Source organism: Sinohyriopsis cumingii, unplaced genomic scaffold, assembly GCF_028554795.1.
Source record: "Sinohyriopsis cumingii isolate HCF-2022 unplaced genomic scaffold, ASM2855479v2 utg001752l, whole genome shotgun sequence".
In the NCBI taxonomy this organism is placed as follows: domain Eukaryota; kingdom Metazoa; phylum Mollusca; class Bivalvia; order Unionida; family Unionidae; genus Sinohyriopsis; species Sinohyriopsis cumingii.
Genome location: NW_028316044.1, coordinates 1,689,832 through 1,716,759, shown reverse-complemented (window position 1 = coordinate 1,716,759; position 26,928 = coordinate 1,689,832). Strand labels below are relative to the sequence as shown.

General features: G+C 36.2%; 11 non-coding genes across 11 annotated transcripts; all 11 read right to left on the bottom strand.

Annotated features, from left to right (window-relative positions):
• Positions 1-2,142: 2,142 nt before the first annotated feature.
• Trnag-ucc (transfer RNA glycine (anticodon UCC)) lies at positions 2,143-2,214 on the bottom strand. The gene has a single exon. It is a non-coding gene; the product is annotated as a tRNA-Gly (tRNA).
• Positions 2,215-3,372: 1,158 nt separating this feature from the next.
• Positions 3,373-3,444, bottom strand: Trnag-ucc (transfer RNA glycine (anticodon UCC)). Its single transcript has one exon. It is a non-coding gene; the product is annotated as a tRNA-Gly (tRNA).
• Positions 3,445-6,721: 3,277 nt separating this feature from the next.
• Positions 6,722-6,793, bottom strand: Trnag-ucc (transfer RNA glycine (anticodon UCC)). The gene has a single exon. It is a non-coding gene; the product is annotated as a tRNA-Gly (tRNA).
• Positions 6,794-7,951: 1,158 nt separating this feature from the next.
• Positions 7,952-8,023, bottom strand: Trnag-ucc (transfer RNA glycine (anticodon UCC)). The gene has a single exon. It is a non-coding gene; the product is annotated as a tRNA-Gly (tRNA).
• A 3,277-nt stretch (positions 8,024-11,300) lies between these two features.
• Positions 11,301-11,372, bottom strand: Trnag-ucc (transfer RNA glycine (anticodon UCC)). Its single transcript has one exon. It is a non-coding gene; the product is annotated as a tRNA-Gly (tRNA).
• A 1,158-nt stretch (positions 11,373-12,530) lies between these two features.
• Trnag-ucc (transfer RNA glycine (anticodon UCC)) lies at positions 12,531-12,602 on the bottom strand. The gene has a single exon. It is a non-coding gene; the product is annotated as a tRNA-Gly (tRNA).
• Positions 12,603-15,879: 3,277 nt separating this feature from the next.
• On the bottom strand, positions 15,880-15,951 carry Trnag-ucc (transfer RNA glycine (anticodon UCC)). Its single transcript has one exon. It is a non-coding gene; the product is annotated as a tRNA-Gly (tRNA).
• A 1,158-nt stretch (positions 15,952-17,109) lies between these two features.
• On the bottom strand, positions 17,110-17,181 carry Trnag-ucc (transfer RNA glycine (anticodon UCC)). Its single transcript has one exon. It is a non-coding gene; the product is annotated as a tRNA-Gly (tRNA).
• Positions 17,182-21,688: 4,507 nt separating this feature from the next.
• Positions 21,689-21,760, bottom strand: Trnag-ucc (transfer RNA glycine (anticodon UCC)). The gene has a single exon. It is a non-coding gene; the product is annotated as a tRNA-Gly (tRNA).
• A 3,277-nt stretch (positions 21,761-25,037) lies between these two features.
• Positions 25,038-25,109, bottom strand: Trnag-ucc (transfer RNA glycine (anticodon UCC)). Its single transcript has one exon. It is a non-coding gene; the product is annotated as a tRNA-Gly (tRNA).
• Positions 25,110-26,267: 1,158 nt separating this feature from the next.
• On the bottom strand, positions 26,268-26,339 carry Trnag-ucc (transfer RNA glycine (anticodon UCC)). The gene has a single exon. It is a non-coding gene; the product is annotated as a tRNA-Gly (tRNA).
• Between the last annotated feature and the right edge of the window lie 589 nt (positions 26,340-26,928).

Genomic DNA, 26,928 nt, shown 5'->3' with positions numbered 1-26,928 from the left:
TGTGGACTCTTTATGAAAAAAGTTCTCTGGTTAGTCAAGTGATTGATTCTCTAATAAAAATGGCACTGACAGTTGACTAACTGAATTAATTTAAAGTTGGATAGGTTGGTTGATGCAAAAATTATTTGTTGGATTTGATATTACATGGCTTTATGATTAGCAGACTCCTGATCAATGTATCGCATTAGTCTTTTTATTTTCAAAAAGGCATGCCTATCAATGAAGAGATGTGGTTTTTTTGTAAGTCCTGCGGCGAGCTGTCAGGATTTGGACAGTGCGATTTACGTGCGAGACTGAAAAGTTGAAATTCATTGTGATTTAGCCGGTTTGCAATTGTACTTTCTTTTGGACTAATTTGACCAAGCATAATTTTGATTTGGAATGTTTTGTTTCTCATACAAAATGAGAGCAAAGACAACATTCAAATAAAAATATAAGCAAACATTTTGTTTAGTTATTAAGTTGAGTTTTTAATATATAGCTATAAAAATGTATAGATTTCCTATTCAACTGATTTTAAAAGTAGAGTCGGTAGATTGTTTTCTTTGACATGACATATATTATAATGAACTATCTATTTATTTATATAAACGCTTCAAGGACTGGGCAAAACCGGCTGAAATAGATGCGTCAATCAGTTTCCGAAATTAGTTTTCTTATTTTGCCCAGGGGAAAAAGTTCATTGATCGGCAAAGAAAAACATGGACGGTCAGCCGGACGGAAACACATGTATCTGTTTTTCCTTGGGTTTGTTCCCATTGATCTATGTTAGGAAATATTTTCTGTAATGTCATTTTCAAAATATTATTGTCTTTACTATGGCGAAGAAAGTGAAAGTTGTTTGGATTTACCACGAGGTAATTAGTTCCCAGAGAGGCCGCCGTTCGGAGCTTGCCTGAGTAAACATCCAACCCGGTACCCTTTTTGATACCGAATCAGAAGCTCTTCCAACTAAGCATCGCGGCTATCTTTGGAATTAGCGGAAGATTTATGAACGTCATACATATGCAAAAAATAATGATGCACAGCGAAGAAAAGTATTGAATCTTGTGACTGAGGGTTGCTCAAAAATCTCCAGCAGGAGATATGTTCGCTTTAAGTAGGGCAGTGACAAAAAGCGATGTTTCAGCCAGGAATCGAACCCGGATCGACTGCTTGGAATTGCCTTCACTTAGGGGACATGTCATGCATAATGCTTGTCTGTGATGTGTAAGAGACATCCATGTTAGATAGACTATCTCGTTGTATTCACTACTGACGTTGTTGTTGCAAAGTTTGACGCCATTTTCAGCACAAGATAGGCTATACATGGCGGCCAGTATAAATGGTGGAGGAAGAATCCAGGAAAGCCCTGGAAAGAACCACCGACCCACGAGAACCTACCGGCAAGCTTCCTCTCATCCCAACATTGGCCGAACCCGAGACTCGAAACCATGCCGACAGAGGTGAGATGGCAGTGATCCGTAACGGTGAGCGCTTTAGACCTCTGGGAAGTTCGGAGGGTGTGGTGTTTGGCCCTTCACTACGGACAGTTTCGTGAATGTTATGTAAAGACGAAATACAAAAAATACAACATTAATTAATAGGAGAACGAATCGATGCATTTACTTTAGGAAGAGAAAGTAAACCAAAGCGTATGTGCATGAAATATGAGGAAAGCTTTTCACATATGTGTCAAAATATGTGAAAATTATTCTCGAATATATGGTAATTACTGTAAAGGACTAAGACACATTATGAAGAAGGAACATAGAAATCAGAAGAAAGAAAGAATATATAAAGACGTGTTTCGAAAAGAGATGTAAAAGTGAAAGCAATTGAGGCAGATAAAGCAACAAGTGTTAAAATATATGATCATCATCTGACAGTTGTTGGTTACATGACCGCCGTCCCGAAGGTGGCCTGAGTGAATATCGAACCGGTCACCCTTGGATAACGAATCGGATACTCTACCAACTAAGCTATCGTGCCTGTCTTCGGAATTAGTGCAATGCTTATGGCCGTCCTACATATGAAATCAAAATCATGCACAGTGAAGAGAAGTATTGAAACTTGTGACTGAGGGGTGCTAGATATCCAAAAGAGAAATAAAACAAAGACGCTGATATGTTCTCTTTTATGCTCGTTATTAACAAAATGACATGCGTCAGCCGGGAATCGAACCCGGATCGGCTGCTTGGAAGGCAACCATGCTAACCTTTACACCACCGACGCGCTGGTTATACTCTATTCTCGTCACTTAGGTGACAGGTCATGTATAATGTTTGTCATTACAGTGACTAATTCAACGTGGCATAGTTTGGATTGATCCATTTATCTTTCCCTTGCAAATATTCTCAAAGAGAACAGTCAAATAAAAATATTTGCAAAAATATTTTGATGTCATTTGTGTCAGTTTTAATATATAGATGTTAGAGTGTCTTCATTGTGTGATCCGTCTGGAGTATTTTATTTCTTTATTCATAGTGCTGTTTTGTTTGCTAGAAGAAATTGTATACCATACCAATCGGGAGATCTGAACTAGGAAGAAATAGAGAAAAAGAAAGATACAAACAATCGCTTTGAAAAGAGATGGAAAAGTGAGGACATTACTAGCAACAGGAGAACCTCAAGCAAGAAACATAAACATGTATCGTTTGGATCCTATAAGGCTGTTGGTTCATGGCAGGTTGACAGTGCATTTTGTATTAAATGTTTAATAAATTCATTGAAAGGTTATGGTCCAGGCATCCATAATTCATTATCAAATTTATAGCTCAAGAGACAAAATCTTAAATTTTGTAAAATCTTTTGATAATTAGTTTAGATTATTATTTGAAAGTAGATGAATACATGTGGGATTATATGGCTGCTTCTGATAATATTTAAGTAGATATTTGCGTCAATATTTCATTTAACGTTGACATTCTAATGCCAAAAAAATTATACTAGACTCCATAACATTATAACAAAATTTTGGTTTTGTGTGTGATATGATGTTTGTTGCGTAGCCCATCTACCTGGATCAACACGAAATATCTTAAAATGATGCTCGCTATTGTCGTAATGCGTGTCTAATCACAGTACTAAAATAATAATTCTTTTAATACGGAGAAAGGAAATGAAGAGATGAGATACATCCATTTCTTTTTATCTCCATTTGTATTAAATAACACGCTTTGATACCGAATCAGAAACTCTATCAACTAAGTTATCGTGGCTGTCTTCGGAATTAGTGGAAGGTTTATGAACGTCCTACATATGAAAAACAAAATCATGCACAGTGAAGAGAAGTATTGAAACTTGTGACTGAGGGTTGCTAAATATCCGAAAGAGAAGAAAAACAAAGACGCTGATATGTTCGCTTTTAAACTCGGTATTGACAAAATGACATGCGTCAGCCGGGAATCGAACCCGGATCGGCTGCTTGGAAGGCAACCATGCTAACCTTTACACCACCGACGCGCTGATGATACTCTATTCTCGTCACTTAGGTAATAGGTCATGCATAACGTTAATCATTCCTGTGTGAGAGATCAGTGAAGTAACAATATTCGCAAATTATCTGGTGTTATTTGTTTCAGTTTGAATTTATAGATGTTAGAATGTCTTCAGTGTGTTACACATCTGGATTATTTTATTCCTTTATTCATAGTGTTGTTTGTTTTGCTAGAAGAAATTGTATACAATACCAATCGGGAGAACTGAAACAGAAAAAATATAGAAAAAAAGAAAGATACAAACCATCGCTTTGAAAAGAGATGGAAAAGCGAGGACATTACCATTAACAGAGGGACCTCAGGCAAGATACGTAAACATGTATAATTAGGATCCTATACGGTTGTTGGTTCATGGCAGTTGGACAGTGCAGTTTGTATTAAATGTTTAGTAAATTCAATGAAAGATTATGGTCCATTCATCCAGAATTCATTATCAAATCGACAGCTCAAGAGACAAAATCTTCAATTTCGTATAATCTTTTGATAATTCGTTTTGATAATTATTTGAAAATAGATGAATACATGTGGGATTATATGGCTGCTTCTGAGAATATTTAAGTAGGTGTTTGTGTCAATATTCCATTTAACACTGACATTCTTATGACAAAAAATTATACTTGATCTCCATCGCATGATAACAAATTTTTTTGTTGTTGTGTCATTTGATAATGTTTGTTGCGTAGCCCATCTACCTGGACCAACAAGATATCTCTTAAAATGATGGTCGCTATTCTCATAATGCGTGTCTAAACATAGTAATAAATTAATGACTCTTTTAATACGGAGAAATGAAATGAAGACATGAGATACATCCATTTCTTTTCGTCTCCATTTGTATTAAATAACTCCATCTCATTACAAGCAGTCTTAAAAACATCGTGTAGTCATCGCTATAGGTCTATTGATATGTAAAATACATTTTAGTTGCCTTGTGCATATCTGTACTGGATTCAGAGTAAAATACTTCAATGACATGAATATGGGTATTATTTTCTTTTTTCTATCTGCAAACGTAGCATCAACAAACCATATACATGGTTGCTGAAAAAGGACAACAGGTGGCAGAACGGCGTCGATTCTCTTGCTTGTTCCAATAAATATGTGGACTCTTTATGAAAAAAGTTCTCTGGTTAGTCAAGTGATTGATTCTCTAATAAAAATGGCACTGACAGTTGACTAACTGAATTAATTTAAAGTTGGATAGGTTGGTTGATGCAAAAATTATTTGTTGGATTTGATATTACATGGCTTTATGATTAGCAGACTCCTGATCAATGTATCGCATTAGTCTTTTTATTTTCAAAAAGGCATGCCTATCAATGAAGAGATGTGGTTTTTTTGTAAGTCCTGCGGCGAGCTGTCAGGATTTGGACAGTGCGATTTACGTGCGAGACTGAAAAGTTGAAATTCATTGTGATTTAGCCGGTTTGCAATTGTACTTTCTTTTGGACTAATTTGACCAAGCATAATTTTGATTTGGAATGTTTTGTTTCTCATACAAAATGAGAGCAAAGACAACATTCAAATAAAAATATAAGCAAACATTTTGTTTAGTTATTAAGTTGAGTTTTTAATATATAGCTATAAAAATGTATAGATTTCCTATTCAACTGATTTTAAAAGTAGAGTCGGTAGATTGTTTTCTTTGACATGACATATATTATAATGAACTATCTATTTATTTATATAAACGCTTCAAGGACTGGGCAAAACCGGCTGAAATAGATGCGTCAATCAGTTTCCGAAATTAGTTTTCTTATTTTGCCCAGGGGAAAAAGTTCATTGATCGGCAAAGAAAAACATGGACGGTCAGCCGGACGGAAACACATGTATCTGTTTTTCCTTGGGTTTGTTCCCATTGATCTATGTTAGGAAATATTTTCTGTAATGTCATTTTCAAAATATTATTGTCTTCACTATGGCGAAGAAAGTGAAAGTTGTTTGGATTTACCACGAGGTAATTAGTTCCCAGAGAGGCCGCCGTTCGGAGCTTGCCTGAGTAAACATCCAACCCGGTACCCTTTTTGATACCGAATCAGAAGCTCTTCCAACTAAGCATCGCGGCTATCTTTGGAATTAGCGGAAGATTTATGAACGTCATACATATGCAAAAAATAATGATGCACAGCGAAGAAAAGTATTGAATCTTGTGACTGAGGGTTGCTCAAAAATCTCCAGCAGGAGATATGTTCGCTTTAAGTAGGGCAGTGACAAAAAGCGATGTTTCAGCCAGGAATCGAACCCGGATCGACTGCTTGGAATTGCCTTCACTTAGGGGACATGTCATGCATAATGCTTGTCTGTGATGTGTAAGAGACATCCATGTTAGATAGACTATCTCGTTGTATTCACTACTGACGTTGTTGTTGCAAAGTTTGACGCCATTTTCAGCACAAGATAGGCTATACATGGCGGCCAGTATAAATGGTGGAGGAAGAATCCAGGAAAGCCCTGGAAAGAACCACCGACCCACGAGAACCTACCGGCAAGCTTCCTCTCATCCCAACATTGGCCGAACCCGAGACTCGAAACCATGCCGACAGAGGTGAGATGGCAGTGATCCGTAACGGTGAGCGCTTTAGACCTCTGGGAAGTTCGGAGGGTGTGGTGTTTGGCCCTTCACTACGGACAGTTTCGTGAATGTTATGTAAAGACGAAATACAAAAAATACAACATTAATTAATAGGAGAACGAATCGATGCATTTACTTTAGGAAGAGAAAGTAAACCAAAGCGTATGTGCATGAAATATGAGGAAAGCTTTTCACATATGTGTCAAAATATGTGAAAATTATTCTCGAATATATGGTAATTACTGTAAAGGACTAAGACACATTATGAAGAAGGAACATAGAAATCAGAAGAAAGAAAGAATATATAAAGACGTGTTTCGAAAAGAGATGTAAAAGTGAAAGCAATTGAGGCAGATAAAGCAACAAGTGTTAAAATATATGATCATCATCTGACAGTTGTTGGTTACATGACCGCCGTCCCGAAGGTGGCCTGAGTGAATATCGAACCGGTCACCCTTGGATAACGAATCGGATACTCTACCAACTAAGCTATCGTGCCTGTCTTCGGAATTAGTGCAATGCTTATGGCCGTCCTACATATGAAATCAAAATCATGCACAGTGAAGAGAAGTATTGAAACTTGTGACTGAGGGGTGCTAGATATCCAAAAGAGAAATAAAACAAAGACGCTGATATGTTCTCTTTTATGCTCGTTATTAACAAAATGACATGCGTCAGCCGGGAATCGAACCCGGATCGGCTGCTTGGAAGGCAACCATGCTAACCTTTACACCACCGACGCGCTGGTTATACTCTATTCTCGTCACTTAGGTGACAGGTCATGTATAATGTTTGTCATTACAGTGACTAATTCAACGTGGCATAGTTTGGATTGATCCATTTATCTTTCCCTTGCAAATATTCTCAAAGAGAACAGTCAAATAAAAATATTTGCAAAAATATTTTGATGTCATTTGTGTCAGTTTTAATATATAGATGTTAGAGTGTCTTCATTGTGTGATCCGTCTGGAGTATTTTATTTCTTTATTCATAGTGCTGTTTTGTTTGCTAGAAGAAATTGTATACCATACCAATCGGGAGATCTGAACTAGGAAGAAATAGAGAAAAAGAAAGATACAAACAATCGCTTTGAAAAGAGATGGAAAAGTGAGGACATTACTAGCAACAGGAGAACCTCAAGCAAGAAACATAAACATGTATCGTTTGGATCCTATAAGGCTGTTGGTTCATGGCAGGTTGACAGTGCATTTTGTATTAAATGTTTAATAAATTCATTGAAAGGTTATGGTCCAGGCATCCATAATTCATTATCAAATTTATAGCTCAAGAGACAAAATCTTAAATTTTGTAAAATCTTTTGATAATTAGTTTAGATTATTATTTGAAAGTAGATGAATACATGTGGGATTATATGGCTGCTTCTGATAATATTTAAGTAGATATTTGCGTCAATATTTCATTTAACGTTGACATTCTAATGCCAAAAAAATTATACTAGACTCCATAACATTATAACAAAATTTTGGTTTTGTGTGTGATATGATGTTTGTTGCGTAGCCCATCTACCTGGATCAACACGAAATATCTTAAAATGATGCTCGCTATTGTCGTAATGCGTGTCTAATCACAGTACTAAAATAATAATTCTTTTAATACGGAGAAAGGAAATGAAGAGATGAGATACATCCATTTCTTTTTATCTCCATTTGTATTAAATAACACGCTTTGATACCGAATCAGAAACTCTATCAACTAAGTTATCGTGGCTGTCTTCGGAATTAGTGGAAGGTTTATGAACGTCCTACATATGAAAAACAAAATCATGCACAGTGAAGAGAAGTATTGAAACTTGTGACTGAGGGTTGCTAAATATCCGAAAGAGAAGAAAAACAAAGACGCTGATATGTTCGCTTTTAAACTCGGTATTGACAAAATGACATGCGTCAGCCGGGAATCGAACCCGGATCGGCTGCTTGGAAGGCAACCATGCTAACCTTTACACCACCGACGCGCTGATGATACTCTATTCTCGTCACTTAGGTAATAGGTCATGCATAACGTTAATCATTCCTGTGTGAGAGATCAGTGAAGTAACAATATTCGCAAATTATCTGGTGTTATTTGTTTCAGTTTGAATTTATAGATGTTAGAATGTCTTCAGTGTGTTACACATCTGGATTATTTTATTCCTTTATTCATAGTGTTGTTTGTTTTGCTAGAAGAAATTGTATACAATACCAATCGGGAGAACTGAAACAGAAAAAATATAGAAAAAAAGAAAGATACAAACCATCGCTTTGAAAAGAGATGGAAAAGCGAGGACATTACCATTAACAGAGGGACCTCAGGCAAGATACGTAAACATGTATAATTAGGATCCTATACGGTTGTTGGTTCATGGCAGTTGGACAGTGCAGTTTGTATTAAATGTTTAGTAAATTCAATGAAAGATTATGGTCCATTCATCCAGAATTCATTATCAAATCGACAGCTCAAGAGACAAAATCTTCAATTTCGTATAATCTTTTGATAATTCGTTTTGATAATTATTTGAAAATAGATGAATACATGTGGGATTATATGGCTGCTTCTGAGAATATTTAAGTAGGTGTTTGTGTCAATATTCCATTTAACACTGACATTCTTATGACAAAAAATTATACTTGATCTCCATCGCATGATAACAAATTTTTTTGTTGTTGTGTCATTTGATAATGTTTGTTGCGTAGCCCATCTACCTGGACCAACAAGATATCTCTTAAAATGATGGTCGCTATTCTCATAATGCGTGTCTAAACATAGTAATAAATTAATGACTCTTTTAATACGGAGAAATGAAATGAAGACATGAGATACATCCATTTCTTTTCGTCTCCATTTGTATTAAATAACTCCATCTCATTACAAGCAGTCTTAAAAACATCGTGTAGTCATCGCTATAGGTCTATTGATATGTAAAATACATTTTAGTTGCCTTGTGCATATCTGTACTGGATTCAGAGTAAAATACTTCAATGACATGAATATGGGTATTATTTTCTTTTTTCTATCTGCAAACGTAGCATCAACAAACCATATACATGGTTGCTGAAAAAGGACAACAGGTGGCAGAACGGCGTCGATTCTCTTGCTTGTTCCAATAAATATGTGGACTCTTTATGAAAAAAGTTCTCTGGTTAGTCAAGTGATTGATTCTCTAATAAAAATGGCACTGACAGTTGACTAACTGAATTAATTTAAAGTTGGATAGGTTGGTTGATGCAAAAATTATTTGTTGGATTTGATATTACATGGCTTTATGATTAGCAGACTCCTGATCAATGTATCGCATTAGTCTTTTTATTTTCAAAAAGGCATGCCTATCAATGAAGAGATGTGGTTTTTTTGTAAGTCCTGCGGCGAGCTGTCAGGATTTGGACAGTGCGATTTACGTGCGAGACTGAAAAGTTGAAATTCATTGTGATTTAGCCGGTTTGCAATTGTACTTTCTTTTGGACTAATTTGACCAAGCATAATTTTGATTTGGAATGTTTTGTTTCTCATACAAAATGAGAGCAAAGACAACATTCAAATAAAAATATAAGCAAACATTTTGTTTAGTTATTAAGTTGAGTTTTTAATATATAGCTATAAAAATGTATAGATTTCCTATTCAACTGATTTTAAAAGTAGAGTCGGTAGATTGTTTTCTTTGACATGACATATATTATAATGAACTATCTATTTATTTATATAAACGCTTCAAGGACTGGGCAAAACCGGCTGAAATAGATGCGTCAATCAGTTTCCGAAATTAGTTTTCTTATTTTGCCCAGGGGAAAAAGTTCATTGATCGGCAAAGAAAAACATGGACGGTCAGCCGGACGGAAACACATGTATCTGTTTTTCCTTGGGTTTGTTCCCATTGATCTATGTTAGGAAATATTTTCTGTAATGTCATTTTCAAAATATTATTGTCTTCACTATGGCGAAGAAAGTGAAAGTTGTTTGGATTTACCACGAGGTAATTAGTTCCCAGAGAGGCCGCCGTTCGGAGCTTGCCTGAGTAAACATCCAACCCGGTACCCTTTTTGATACCGAATCAGAAGCTCTTCCAACTAAGCATCGCGGCTATCTTTGGAATTAGCGGAAGATTTATGAACGTCATACATATGCAAAAAATAATGATGCACAGCGAAGAAAAGTATTGAATCTTGTGACTGAGGGTTGCTCAAAAATCTCCAGCAGGAGATATGTTCGCTTTAAGTAGGGCAGTGACAAAAAGCGATGTTTCAGCCAGGAATCGAACCCGGATCGACTGCTTGGAATTGCCTTCACTTAGGGGACATGTCATGCATAATGCTTGTCTGTGATGTGTAAGAGACATCCATGTTAGATAGACTATCTCGTTGTATTCACTACTGACGTTGTTGTTGCAAAGTTTGACGCCATTTTCAGCACAAGATAGGCTATACATGGCGGCCAGTATAAATGGTGGAGGAAGAATCCAGGAAAGCCCTGGAAAGAACCACCGACCCACGAGAACCTACCGGCAAGCTTCCTCTCATCCCAACATTGGCCGAACCCGAGACTCGAAACCATGCCGACAGAGGTGAGATGGCAGTGATCCGTAACGGTGAGCGCTTTAGACCTCTGGGAAGTTCGGAGGGTGTGGTGTTTGGCCCTTCACTACGGACAGTTTCGTGAATGTTATGTAAAGACGAAATACAAAAAATACAACATTAATTAATAGGAGAACGAATCGATGCATTTACTTTAGGAAGAGAAAGTAAACCAAAGCGTATGTGCATGAAATATGATGAAAGCTTTTCACATATGTGTCAAAATATGTGAAAATTATTCTCGAATATATGGTAATTACTGTAAAGGACTAAGACACATTATGAAGAAGGAACATAGAAATCAGAAGAAAGAAAGAATATATAAAGACGTGTTTCGAAAAGAGATGTAAAAGTGAAAGCAATTGAGGCAGATAAAGCAACAAGTGTTAAAATATATGATCATCATCTGACAGTTGTTGGTTACATGACCGCCGTCCCGAAGGTGGCCTGAGTGAATATCGAACCGGTCACCCTTGGATAACGAATCGGATACTCTACCAACTAAGCTATCGTGCCTGTCTTCGGAATTAGTGCAATGCTTATGGCCGTCCTACATATGAAATCAAAATCATGCACAGTGAAGAGAAGTATTGAAACTTGTGACTGAGGGGTGCTAGATATCCAAAAGAGAAATAAAACAAAGACGCTGATATGTTCTCTTTTATGCTCGTTATTAACAAAATGACATGCGTCAGCCGGGAATCGAACCCGGATCGGCTGCTTGGAAGGCAACCATGCTAACCTTTACACCACCGACGCGCTGGTTATACTTTATTCTCGTCACTTAGGTGACAGGTCATGTATAATGTTTGTCATTACAGTGACTAATTCAACGTGGCATAGTTTGGATTGATCCATTTATCTTTCCCTTGCAAATATTCTCAAAGAGAACAGTCAAATAAAAATATTTGCAAAAATATTTTGATGTCATTTGTGTCAGTTTTAATATATAGATGTTAGAGTGTCTTCATTGTGTGATCCGTCTGGAGTATTTTATTTCTTTATTCATAGTGCTGTTTTGTTTGCTAGAAGAAATTGTATACCATACCAATCGGGAGATCTGAACTAGGAAGAAATAGAGAAAAAGAAAGATACAAACAATCGCTTTGAAAAGAGATGGAAAAGTGAGGACATTACTAGCAACAGGAGAACCTCAAGCAAGAAACATAAACATGTATCGTTTGGATCCTATAAGGCTGTTGGTTCATGGCAGGTTGACAGTGCATTTTGTATTAAATGTTTAATAAATTCATTGAAAGGTTATGGTCCAGGCATCCATAATTCATTATCAAATTTATAGCTCAAGAGACAAAATCTTAAATTTTGTAAAATCTTTTGATAATTAGTTTAGATTATTATTTGAAAGTAGATGAATACATGTGGGATTATATGGCTGCTTCTGATAATATTTAAGTAGATATTTGCGTCAATATTTCATTTAACGTTGACATTCTAATGCCAAAAAAATTATACTAGACTCCATAACATTATAACAAAATTTTGGTTTTGTGTGTGATATGATGTTTGTTGCGTAGCCCATCTACCTGGATCAACACGAAATATCTTAAAATGATGCTCGCTATTGTCGTAATGCGTGTCTAATCACAGTACTAAAATAATAATTCTTTTAATACGGAGAAAGGAAATGAAGAGATGAGATACATCCATTTCTTTTTATCTCCATTTGTATTAAATAACACGCTTTGATACCGAATCAGAAACTCTATCAACTAAGTTATCGTGGCTGTCTTCGGAATTAGTGGAAGGTTTATGAACGTCCTACATATGAAAAACAAAATCATGCACAGTGAAGAGAAGTATTGAAACTTGTGACTGAGGGTTGCTAAATATCCGAAAGAGAAGAAAAACAAAGACGCTGATATGTTCGCTTTTAAACTCGGTATTGACAAAATGACATGCGTCAGCCGGGAATCGAACCCGGATCGGCTGCTTGGAAGGCAACCATGCTAACCTTTACACCACCGACGCGCTGATGATACTCTATTCTCGTCACTTAGGTAATAGGTCATGCATAACGTTAATCATTCCTGTGTGAGAGATCAGTGAAGTAACAATATTCGCAAATTATCTGGTGTTATTTGTTTCAGTTTGAATTTATAGATGTTAGAATGTCTTCAGTGTGTTACACATCTGGATTATTTTATTCCTTTATTCATAGTGTTGTTTGTTTTGCTAGAAGAAATTGTATACAATACCAATCGGGAGAACTGAAACAGAAAAAATATAGAAAAAAAGAAAGATACAAACCATCGCTTTGAAAAGAGATGGAAAAGCGAGGACATTACCATTAACAGAGGGACCTCAGGCAAGATACGTAAACATGTATAATTAGGATCCTATACGGTTGTTGGTTCATGGCAGTTGGACAGTGCAGTTTGTATTAAATGTTTAGTAAATTCAATGAAAGATTATGGTCCATTCATCCAGAATTCATTATCAAATCGACAGCTCAAGAGACAAAATCTTCAATTTCGTATAATCTTTTGATAATTCGTTTTGATAATTATTTGAAAATAGATGAATACATGTGGGATTATATGGCTGCTTCTGAGAATATTTAAGTAGGTGTTTGTGTCAATATTCCATTTAACACTGACATTCTTATGACAAAAAATTATACTTGATCTCCATCGCATGATAACAAATTTTTTTGTTGTTGTGTCATTTGATAATGTTTGTTGCGTAGCCCATCTACCTGGACCAACAAGATATCTCTTAAAATGATGGTCGCTATTCTCATAATGCGTGTCTAAACATAGTAATAAATTAATGACTCTTTTAATACGGAGAAATGAAATGAAGACATGAGATACATCCATTTCTTTTCGTCTCCATTTGTATTAAATAACTCCATCTCATTACAAGCAGTCTTAAAAACATCGTGTAGTCATCGCTATAGGTCTATTGATATGTAAAATACATTTTAGTTGCCTTGTGCATATCTGTACTGGATTCAGAGTAAAATACTTCAATGACATGAATATGGGTATTATTTTCTTTTTTCTATCTGCAAACGTAGCATCAACAAACCATATACATGGTTGCTGAAAAAGGACAACAGGTGGCAGAACGGCGTCGATTCTCTTGCTTGTTCCAATAAATATGTGGACTCTTTATGAAAAAAGTTCTCTGGTTAGTCAAGTGATTGATTCTCTAATAAAAATGGCACTGACAGTTGACTAACTGAATTAATTTAAAGTTGGATAGGTTGGTTGATGCAAAAATTATTTGTTGGATTTGATATTACATGGCTTTATGATTAGCAGACTCCTGATCAATGTATCGCATTAGTCTTTTTATTTTCAAAAAGGCATGCCTATCAATGAAGAGATGTGGTTTTTTTGTAAGTCCTGCGGCGAGCTGTCAGGATTTGGACAGTGCGATTTACGTGCGAGACTGAAAAGTTGAAATTCATTGTGATTTAGCCGGTTTGCAATTGTACTTTCTTTTGGACTAATTTGACCAAGCATAATTTTGATTTGGAATGTTTTGTTTCTCATACAAAATGAGAGCAAAGACAACATTCAAATAAAAATATAAGCAAACATTTTGTTTAGTTATTAAGTTGAGTTTTTAATATATAGCTATAAAAATGTATAGATTTCCTATTCAACTGATTTTAAAAGTAGAGTCGGTAGATTGTTTTCTTTGACATGACATATATTATAATGAACTATCTATTTATTTATATAAACGCTTCAAGGACTGGGCAAAACCGGCTGAAATAGATGCGTCAATCAGTTTCCGAAATTAGTTTTCTTATTTTGCCCAGGGGAAAAAGTTCATTGATCGGCAAAGAAAAACATGGACGGTCAGCCGGACGGAAACACATGTATCTGTTTTTCCTTGGGTTTGTTCCCATTGATCTATGTTAGGAAATATTTTCTGTAATGTCATTTTCAAAATATTATTGTCTTCACTATGGCGAAGAAAGTGAAAGTTGTTTGGATTTACCACGAGGTAATTAGTTCCCAGAGAGGCCGCCGTTCGGAGCTTGCCTGAGTAAACATCCAACCCGGTACCCTTTTTGATACCGAATCAGAAGCTCTTCCAACTAAGCATCGCGGCTATCTTTGGAATTAGCGGAAGATTTATGAACGTCATACATATGCAAAAAATAATGATGCACAGCGAAGAAAAGTATTGAATCTTGTGACTGAGGGTTGCTCAAAAATCTCCAGCAGGAGATATGTTCGCTTTAAGTAGGGCAGTGACAAAAAGCGATGTTTCAGCCAGGAATCGAACCCGGATCGACTGCTTGGAATTGCCTTCACTTAGGGGACATGTCATGCATAATGCTTGTCTGTGATGTGTAAGAGACATCCATGTTAGATAGACTATCTCGTTGTATTCACTACTGACGTTGTTGTTGCAAAGTTTGACGCCATTTTCAGCACAAGATAGGCTATACATGGCGGCCAGTATAAATGGTGGAGGAAGAATCCAGGAAAGCCCTGGAAAGAACCACCGACCCACGAGAACCTACCGGCAAGCTTCCTCTCATCCCAACATTGGCCGAACCCGAGACTCGAAACCATGCCGACAGAGGTGAGATGGCAGTGATCCGTAACGGTGAGCGCTTTAGACCTCTGGGAAGTTCGGAGGGTGTGGTGTTTGGCCCTTCACTACGGACAGTTTCGTGAATGTTATGTAAAGACGAAATACAAAAAATACAACATTAATTAATAGGAGAACGAATCGATGCATTTACTTTAGGAAGAGAAAGTAAACCAAAGCGTATGTGCATGAAATATGATGAAAGCTTTTCACATATGTGTCAAAATATGTGAAAATTATTCTCGAATATATGGTAATTACTGTAAAGGACTAAGACACATTATGAAGAAGGAACATAGAAATCAGAAGAAAGAAAGAATATATAAAGACGTGTTTCGAAAAGAGATGTAAAAGTGAAAGCAATTGAGGCAGATAAAGCAACAAGTGTTAAAATATATGATCATCATCTGACAGTTGTTGGTTACATGACCGCCGTCCCGAAGGTGGCCTGAGTGAATATCGAACCGGTCACCCTTGGATAACGAATCGGATACTCTACCAACTAAGCTATCGTGCCTGTCTTCGGAATTAGTGCAATGCTTATGGCCGTCCTACATATGAAATCAAAATCATGCACAGTGAAGAGAAGTATTGAAACTTGTGACTGAGGGGTGCTAGATATCCAAAAGAGAAATAAAACAAAGACGCTGATATGTTCTCTTTTATGCTCGTTATTAACAAAATGACATGCGTCAGCCGGGAATCGAACCCGGATCGGCTGCTTGGAAGGCAACCATGCTAACCTTTACACCACCGACGCGCTGGTTATACTCTATTCTCGTCACTTAGGTGACAGGTCATGTATAATGTTTGTCATTACAGTGACTAATTCAACGTGGCATAGTTTGGATTGATCCATTTATCTTTCCCTTGCAAATATTCTCAAAGAGAACAGTCAAATAAAAATATTTGCAAAAATATTTTGATGTCATTTGTGTCAGTTTTAATATATAGATGTTAGAGTGTCTTCATTGTGTGATCCGTCTGGAGTATTTTATTTCTTTATTCATAGTGCTGTTTTGTTTGCTAGAAGAAATTGTATACCATACCAATCGGGAGATCTGAACTAGGAAGAAATAGAGAAAAAGAAAGATACAAACAATCGCTTTGAAAAGAGATGGAAAAGTGAGGACATTACTAGCAACAGGAGAACCTCAAGCAAGAAACATAAACATGTATCGTTTGGATCCTATAAGGCTGTTGGTTCATGGCAGGTTGACAGTGCATTTTGTATTAAATGTTTAATAAATTCATTGAAAGGTTATGGTCCAGGCATCCATAATTCATTATCAAATTTATAGCTCAAGAGACAAAATCTTAAATTTTGTAAAATCTTTTGATAATTAGTTTAGATTATTATTTGAAAGTAGATGAATACATGTGGGATTATATGGCTGCTTCTGATAATATTTAAGTAGATATTTGCGTCAATATTTCATTTAACGTTGACATTCTAATGCCAAAAAAATTATACTAGACTCCATAACATTATAACAAAATTTTGGTTTTGTGTGTGATATGATGTTTGTTGCGTAGCCCATCTACCTGGATCAACACGAAATATCTTAAAATGATGCTCGCTATTGTCGTAATGCGTGTCTAATCACAGTACTAAAATAATAATTCTTTTAATACGGAGAAAGGAAATGAAGAGATGAGATACATCCATTTCTTTTTATCTCCATTTGTATTAAATAACACGCTTTGATACCGAATCAGAAACTCTATCAACTAAGTTATCGTGGCTGTCTTCGGAATTAGTGGAAGGTTTATGAACGTCCTACATATGAAAAACAAAATCATGCACAGTGAAGAGAAGTATTGAAACTTGTGACTGAGGGTTGCTAAATATCCGAAAGAGAAGAAAAACAAAGACGCTGATATGTTCGCTTTTAAACTCGGTATTGACAAAATGACATGCGTCAGCCGGGAATCGAACCCGGATCGGCTGCTTGGAAGGCAACCATGCTAACCTTTACACCACCGACGCGCTGATGATACTCTATTCTCGTCACTTAGGTAATAGGTCATGCATAACGTTAATCATTCCTGTGTGAGAGATCAGTGAAGTAACAATATTCGCAAATTATCTGGTGTTATTTGTTTCAGTTTGAATTTATAGATGTTAGAATGTCTTCAGTGTGTTACACATCTGGATTATTTTATTCCTTTATTCATAGTGTTGTTTGTTTTGCTAGAAGAAATTGTATACAATACCAATCGGGAGAACTGAAACAGAAAAAATATAGAAAAAAAGAAAGATACAAACCATCGCTTTGAAAAGAGATGGAAAAGCGAGGACATTACCATTAACAGAGGGACCTCAGGCAAGATACGTAAACATGTATAATTAGGATCCTATACGGTTGTTGGTTCATGGCAGTTGGACAGTGCAGTTTGTATTAAATGTTTAGTAAATTCAATGAAAGATTATGGTCCATTCATCCAGAATTCATTATCAAATCGACAGCTCAAGAGACAAAATCTTCAATTTCGTATAATCTTTTGATAATTCGTTTTGATAATTATTTGAAAATAGATGAATACATGTGGGATTATATGGCTGCTTCTGAGAATATTTAAGTAGGTGTTTGTGTCAATATTCCATTTAACACTGACATTCTTATGACAAAAAATTATACTTGATCTCCATCGCATGATAACAAATTTTTTTGTTGTTGTGTCATTTGATAATGTTTGTTGCGTAGCCCATCTACCTGGACCAACAAGATATCTCTTAAAATGATGGTCGCTATTCTCATAATGCGTGTCTAAACATAGTAATAAATTAATGACTCTTTTAATACGGAGAAATGAAATGAAGACATGAGATACATCCATTTCTTTTCGTCTCCATTTGTATTAAATAACTCCATCTCATTACAAGCAGTCTTAAAAACATCGTGTAGTCATCGCTATAGGTCTATTGATATGTAAAATACATTTTAGTTGCCTTGTGCATATCTGTACTGGATTCAGAGTAAAATACTTCAATGACATGAATATGGGTATTATTTTCTTTTTTCTATCTGCAAACGTAGCATCAACAAACCATATACATGGTTGCTGAAAAAGGACAACAGGTGGCAGAACGGCGTCGATTCTCTTGCTTGTTCCAATAAATATGTGGACTCTTTATGAAAAAAGTTCTCTGGTTAGTCAAGTGATTGATTCTCTAATAAAAATGGCACTGACAGTTGACTAACTGAATTAATTTAAAGTTGGATAGGTTGGTTGATGCAAAAATTATTTGTTGGATTTGATATTACATGGCTTTATGATTAGCAGACTCCTGATCAATGTATCGCATTAGTCTTTTTATTTTCAAAAAGGCATGCCTATCAATGAAGAGATGTGGTTTTTTTGTAAGTCCTGCGGCGAGCTGTCAGGATTTGGACAGTGCGATTTACGTGCGAGACTGAAAAGTTGAAATTCATTGTGATTTAGCCGGTTTGCAATTGTACTTTCTTTTGGACTAATTTGACCAAGCATAATTTTGATTTGGAATGTTTTGTTTCTCATACAAAATGAGAGCAAAGACAACATTCAAATAAAAATATAAGCAAACATTTTGTTTAGTTATTAAGTTGAGTTTTTAATATATAGCTATAAAAATGTATAGATTTCCTATTCAACTGATTTTAAAAGTAGAGTCGGTAGATTGTTTTCTTTGACATGACATATATTATAATGAACTATCTATTTATTTATATAAACGCTTCAAGGACTGGGCAAAACCGGCTGAAATAGATGCGTCAATCAGTTTCCGAAATTAGTTTTCTTATTTTGCCCAGGGGAAAAAGTTCATTGATCGGCAAAGAAAAACATGGACGGTCAGCCGGACGGAAACACATGTATCTGTTTTTCCTTGGGTTTGTTCCCATTGATCTATGTTAGGAAATATTTTCTGTAATGTCATTTTCAAAATATTATTGTCTTCACTATGGCGAAGAAAGTGAAAGTTGTTTGGATTTACCACGAGGTAATTAGTTCCCAGAGAGGCCGCCGTTCGGAGCTTGCCTGAGTAAACATCCAACCCGGTACCCTTTTTGATACCGAATCAGAAGCTCTTCCAACTAAGCATCGCGGCTATCTTTGGAATTAGCGGAAGATTTATGAACGTCATACATATGCAAAAAATAATGATGCACAGCGAAGAAAAGTATTGAATCTTGTGACTGAGGGTTGCTCAAAAATCTCCAGCAGGAGATATGTTCGCTTTAAGTAGGGCAGTGACAAAAAGCGATGTTTCAGCCAGGAATCGAACCCGGATCGACTGCTTGGAATTGCCTTCACTTAGGGGACATGTCATGCATAATGCTTGTCTGTGATGTGTAAGAGACATCCATGTTAGATAGACTATCTCGTTGTATTCACTACTGACGTTGTTGTTGCAAAGTTTGACGCCATTTTCAGCACAAGATAGGCTATACATGGCGGCCAGTATAAATGGTGGAGGAAGAATCCAGGAAAGCCCTGGAAAGAACCACCGACCCACGAGAACCTACCGGCAAGCTTCCTCTCATCCCAACATTGGCCGAACCCGAGACTCGAAACCATGCCGACAGAGGTGAGATGGCAGTGATCCGTAACGGTGAGCGCTTTAGACCTCTGGGAAGTTCGGAGGGTGTGGTGTTTGGCCCTTCACTACGGACAGTTTCGTGAATGTTATGTAAAGACGAAATACAAAAAATACAACATTAATTAATAGGAGAACGAATCGATGCATTTACTTTAGGAAGAGAAAGTAAACCAAAGCGTATGTGCATGAAATATGATGAAAGCTTTTCACATATGTGTCAAAATATGTGAAAATTATTCTCGAATATATGGTAATTACTGTAAAGGACTAAGACACATTATGAAGAAGGAACATAGAAATCAGAAGAAAGAAAGAATATATAAAGACGTGTTTCGAAAAGAGATGTAAAAGTGAAAGCAATTGAGGCAGATAAAGCAACAAGTGTTAAAATATATGATCATCATCTGACAGTTGTTGGTTACATGACCGCCGTCCCGAAGGTGGCCTGAGTGAATATCGAACCGGTCACCCTTGGATAACGAATCGGATACTCTACCAACTAAGCTATCGTGCCTGTCTTCGGAATTAGTGCAATGCTTATGGCCGTCCTACATATGAAATCAAAATCATGCACAGTGAAGAGAAGTATTGAAACTTGTGACTGAGGGGTGCTAGATATCCAAAAGAGAAATAAAACAAAGACGCTGATATGTTCTCTTTTATGCTCGTTATTAACAAAATGACATGCGTCAGCCGGGAATCGAACCCGGATCGGCTGCTTGGAAGGCAACCATGCTAACCTTTACACCATCGACGCGCTGGTTATACTCTATTCTCGTCACTTAGGTGACAGGTCATGTATAATGTTTGTCATTACAGTGACTAATTCAACGTGGCATAGTTTGGATTGATCCATTTATCTTTCCCTTGCAAATATTCTCAAAGAGAACAGTCAAATAAAAATATTTGCAAAAATATTTTGATGTCATTTGTGTCAGTTTTAATATATAGATGTTAGAGTGTCTTCATTGTGTGATCCGTCTGGAGTATTTTATTTCTTTATTCATAGTGCTGTTTTGTTTGCTAGAAGAAATTGTATACCATACCAATCGGGAGATCTGAACTAGGAAGAAATAGAGAAAAAGAAAGATACAAACAATCGCTTTGAAAAGAGATGGAAAAGTGAGGACATTACTAGCAACAGGAGAACCTCAAGCAAGAAACATAAACATGTATCGTTTGGATCCTATAAGGCTGTTGGTTCATGGCAGGTTGACAGTGCATTTTGTATTAAATGTTTAATAAATTCATTGAAAGGTTATGGTCCAGGCATCCATAATTCATTATCAAATTTATAGCTCAAGAGACAAAATCTTAAATTTTGTAAAATCTTTTGATAATTAGTTTAGATTATTATTTGAAAGTAGATGAATACATGTGGGATTATATGGCTGCTTCTGATAATATTTAAGTAGATATTTGCGTCAATATTTCATTTAACGTTGACATTCTAATGCCAAAAAAATTATACTAGACTCCATAACATTATAACAAAATTTTGGTTTTGTGTGTGATATGATGTTTGTTGCGTAGCCCATCTACCTGGATCAACACGAAATATCTTAAAATGATGCTCGCTATTGTCGTAATGCGTGTCTAATCACAGTACTAAAATAATAATTCTTTTAATACGGAGAAAGGAAATGAAGAGATGAGATACATCCATTTCTTTTTATCTCCATTTGTATTAAATAACACGCTTTGATACCGAATCAGAAACTCTATCAACTAAGTTATCGTGGCTGTCTTCGGAATTAGTGGAAGGTTTATGAACGTCCTACATATGAAAAACAAAATCATGCACAGTGAAGAGAAGTATTGAAACTTGTGACTGAGGGTTGCTAAATATCCGAAAGAGAAGAAAAACAAAGACGCTGATATGTTCGCTTTTAAACTCGGTATTGACAAAATGACATGCGTCAGCCGGGAATCGAACCCGGATCGGCTGCTTGGAAGGCAACCATGCTAACCTTTACACCACCGACGCGCTGATGATACTCTATTCTCGTCACTTAGGTAATAGGTCATGCATAACGTTAATCATTCCTGTGTGAGAGATCAGTGAAGTAACAATATTCGCAAATTATCTGGTGTTATTTGTTTCAGTTTGAATTTATAGATGTTAGAATGTCTTCAGTGTGTTACACATCTGGATTATTTTATTCCTTTATTCATAGTGTTGTTTGTTTTGCTAGAAGAAATTGTATACAATACCAATCGGGAGAACTGAAACAGAAAAAATATAGAAAAAAAGAAAGATACAAACCATCGCTTTGAAAAGAGATGGAAAAGCGAGGACATTACCATTAACAGAGGGACCTCAGGCAAGATACGTAAACATGTATAATTAGGATCCTATACGGTTGTTGGTTCATGGCAGTTGGACAGTGCAGTTTGTATTAAATGTTTAGTAAATTCAATGAAAGATTATGGTCCATTCATCCAGAATTCATTATCAAATCGACAGCTCAAGAGACAAAATCTTCAATTTCGTATAATCTTTTGATAATTCGTTTTGATAATTATTTGAAAATAGATGAATACATGTGGGATTATATGGCTGCTTCTGAGAATATTTAAGTAGGTGTTTGTGTCAATATTCCATTTAACACTGACATTCTTATGACAAAAAATTATACTTGATCTCCATCGCATGATAACAAATTTTTTTGTTGTTGTGTCATTTGATAATGTTTGTTGCGTAGCCCATCTACCTGGACCAACAAGATATCTCTTAAAATGATGGTCGCTATTCTCATAATGCGTGTCTAAACATAGTAATAAATTAATGACTCTTTTAATACGGAGAAATGAAATGAAGACATGAGATACATCCATTTCTTTTCGTCTCCATTTGTATTAAATAACTCCATCTCATTACAAGCAGTCTTAAAAACATCGTGTAGTCATCGCTATAGGTCTATTGATATGTAAAATACATTTTAGTTGCCTTGTGCATATCTGTACTGGATTCAGAGTAAAATACTTCAATGACATGAATATGGGTATTATTTTCTTTTTTCTATCTGCAAACGTAGCATCAACAAACCATATACATGGTTGCTGAAAAAGGACAACAGGTGGCAGAACGGCGTCGATTCTCTTGCTTGTTCCAATAAATATGTGGACTCTTTATGAAAAAAGTTCTCTGGTTAGTCAAGTGATTGATTCTCTAATAAAAATGGCACTGACAGTTGACTAACTGAATTAATTTAAAGTTGGATAGGTTGGTTGATGCAAAAATTATTTGTTGGATTTGATATTACATGGCTTTATGATTAGCAGACTCCTGATCAATGTATCGCATTAGTCTTTTTATTTTCAAAAAGGCATGCCTATCAATGAAGAGATGTGGTTTTTTTGTAAGTCCTGCGGCGAGCTGTCAGGATTTGGACAGTGCGATTTACGTGCGAGACTGAAAAGTTGAAATTCATTGTGATTTAGCCGGTTTGCAATTGTACTTTCTTTTGGACTAATTTGACCAAGCATAATTTTGATTTGGAATGTTTTGTTTCTCATACAAAATGAGAGCAAAGACAACATTCAAATAAAAATATAAGCAAACATTTTGTTTAGTTATTAAGTTGAGTTTTTAATATATAGCTATAAAAATGTATAGATTTCCTATTCAACTGATTTTAAAAGTAGAGTCGGTAGATTGTTTTCTTTGACATGACATATATTATAATGAACTATCTATTTATTTATATAAACGCTTCAAGGACTGGGCAAAACCGGCTGAAATAGATGCGTCAATCAGTTTCCGAAATTAGTTTTCTTATTTTGCCCAGGGGAAAAAGTTCATTGATCGGCAAAGAAAAACATGGACGGTCAGCCGGACGGAAACACATGTATCTGTTTTTCCTTGGGTTTGTTCCCATTGATCTATGTTAGGAAATATTTTCTGTAATGTCATTTTCAAAATATTATTGTCTTCACTATGGCGAAGAAAGTGAAAGTTGTTTGGATTTACCACGAGGTAATTAGTTCCCAGAGAGGCCGCCGTTCGGAGCTTGCCTGAGTAAACATCCAACCCGGTACCCTTTTTGATACCGAATCAGAAGCTCTTCCAACTAAGCATCGCGGCTATCTTTGGAATTAGCGGAAGATTTATGAACGTCATACATATGCAAAAAATAATGATGCACAGCGAAGAAAAGTATTGAATCTTGTGACTGAGGGTTGCTCAAAAATCTCCAGCAGGAGATATGTTCGCTTTAAGTAGGGCAGTGACAAAAAGCGATGTTTCAGCCAGGAATCGAACCCGGATCGACTGCTTGGAATTGCCTTCACTTAGGGGACATGTCATGCATAATGCTTGTCTGTGATGTGTAAGAGACATCCATGTTAGATAGACTATCTCGTTGTATTCACTACTGACGTTGTTGTTGCAAAGTTTGACGCCATTTTCAGCACAAGATAGGCTATACATGGCGGCCAGTATAAATGGTGGAGGAAGAATCCAGGAAAGCCCTGGAAAGAACCACCGACCCACGAGAACCTACCGGCAAGCTTCCTCTCATCCCAACATTGGCCGAACCCGAGACTCGAAACCATGCCGACAGAGGTGAGATGGCAGTGATCCGTAACGGTGAGCGCTTTAGACCTCTGGGAAGTTCGGAGGGTGTGGTGTTTGGCCCTTCACTACGGACAGTTTCGTGAATGTTATGTAAAGACGAAATACAAAAAATACAACATTAATTAATAGGAGAACGAATCGATGCATTTACTTTAGGAAGAGAAAGTAAACCAAAGCGTATGTGCATGAAATATGATGAAAGCTTTTCACATATGTGTCAAAATATGTGAAAATTATTCTCGAATATATGGTAATTACTGTAAAGGACTAAGACACATTATGAAGAAGGAACATAGAAATCAGAAGAAAGAAAGAATATATAAAGACGTGTTTCGAAAAGAGATGTAAAAGTGAAAGCAATTGAGGCAGATAAAGCAACAAGTGTTAAAATATATGATCATCATCTGACAGTTGTTGGTTACATGACCGCCGTCCCGAAGGTGGCCTGAGTGAATATCGAACCGGTCACCCTTGGATAACGAATCGGATACTCTACCAACTAAGCTATCGTGCCTGTCTTCGGAATTAGTGCAATGCTTATGGCCGTCCTACATATGAAATCAAAATCATGCACAGTGAAGAGAAGTATTGAAACTTGTGACTGAGGGGTGCTAGATATCCAAAAGAGAAATAAAACAAAGACGCTGATATGTTCTCTTTTATGCTCGTTATTAACAAAATGACATGCGTCAGCCGGGAATCGAACCCGGATCGGCTGCTTGGAAGGCAACCATGCTAACCTTTACACCACCGACGCGCTGGTTATACTTTATTCTCGTCACTTAGGTGACAGGTCATGTATAATGTTTGTCATTACAGTGACTAATTCAACGTGGCATAGTTTGGATTGATCCATTTATCTTTCCCTTGCAAATATTCTCAAAGAGAACAGTCAAATAAAAATATTTGCAAAAATATTTTGATGTCATTTGTGTCAGTTTTAATATATAGATGTTAGAGTGTCTTCATTGTGTGATCCGTCTGGAGTATTTTATTTCTTTATTCATAGTGCTGTTTTGTTTGCTAGAAGAAATTGTATACCATACCAATCGGGAGATCTGAACTAGGAAGAAATAGAGAAAAAGAAAGATACAAACAATCGCTTTGAAAAGAGATGGAAAAGTGAGGACATTACTAGCAACAGGAGAACCTCAAGCAAGAAACATAAACATGTATCGTTTGGATCCTATAAGGCTGTTGGTTCATGGCAGGTTGACAGTGCATTTTGTATTAAATGTTTAATAAATTCATTGAAAGGTTATGGTCCAGGCATCCATAATTCATTATCAAATTTATAGCTCAAGAGACAAAATCTTAAATTTTGTAAAATCTTTTGATAATTAGTTTAGATTATTATTTGAAAGTAGATGAATACATGTGGGATTATATGGCTGCTTCTGATAATATTTAAGTAGATATTTGCGTCAATATTTCATTTAACGTTGACATTCTAATGCCAAAAAAATTATACTAGACTCCATAACATTATAACAAAATTTTGGTTTTGTGTGTGATATGATGTTTGTTGCGTAGCCCATCTACCTGGATCAACACGAAATATCTTAAAATGATGCTCGCTATTGTCGTAATGCGTGTCTAATCACAGTACTAAAATAATAATTCTTTTAATACGGAGAAAGGAAATGAAGAGATGAGATACATCCATTTCTTTTTATCTCCATTTGTATTAAATAACACGCTTTGATACCGAATCAGAAACTCTATCAACTAAGTTATCGTGGCTGTCTTCGGAATTAGTGGAAGGTTTATGAACGTCCTACATATGAAAAACAAAATCATGCACAGTGAAGAGAAGTATTGAAACTTGTGACTGAGGGTTGCTAAATATCCGAAAGAGAAGAAAAACAAAGACGCTGATATGTTCGCTTTTAAACTCGGTATTGACAAAATGACATGCGTCAGCCGGGAATCGAACCCGGATCGGCTGCTTGGAAGGCAACCATGCTAACCTTTACACCACCGACGCGCTGATGATACTCTATTCTCGTCACTTAGGTAATAGGTCATGCATAACGTTAATCATTCCTGTGTGAGAGATCAGTGAAGTAACAATATTCGCAAATTATCTGGTGTTATTTGTTTCAGTTTGAATTTATAGATGTTAGAATGTCTTCAGTGTGTTACACATCTGGATTATTTTATTCCTTTATTCATAGTGTTGTTTGTTTTGCTAGAAGAAATTGTATACAATACCAATCGGGAGAACTGAAACAGAAAAAATATAGAAAAAAAGAAAGATACAAACCATCGCTTTGAAAAGAGATGGAAAAGCGAGGACATTACCATTAACAGAGGGACCTCAGGCAAGATACGTAAACATGTATAATTAGGATCCTATACGGTTGTTGGTTCATGGCAGTTGGACAGTGCAGTTTGTATTAAATGTTTAGTAAATTCAATGAAAGATTATGGTCCATTCATCCAGAATTCATTATCAAATCGACAGCTCAAGAGACAAAATCTTCAATTTCGTATAATCTTTTGATAATTCGTTTTGATAATTATTTGAAAATAGATGAATACATGTGGGATTATATGGCTGCTTCTGAGAATAT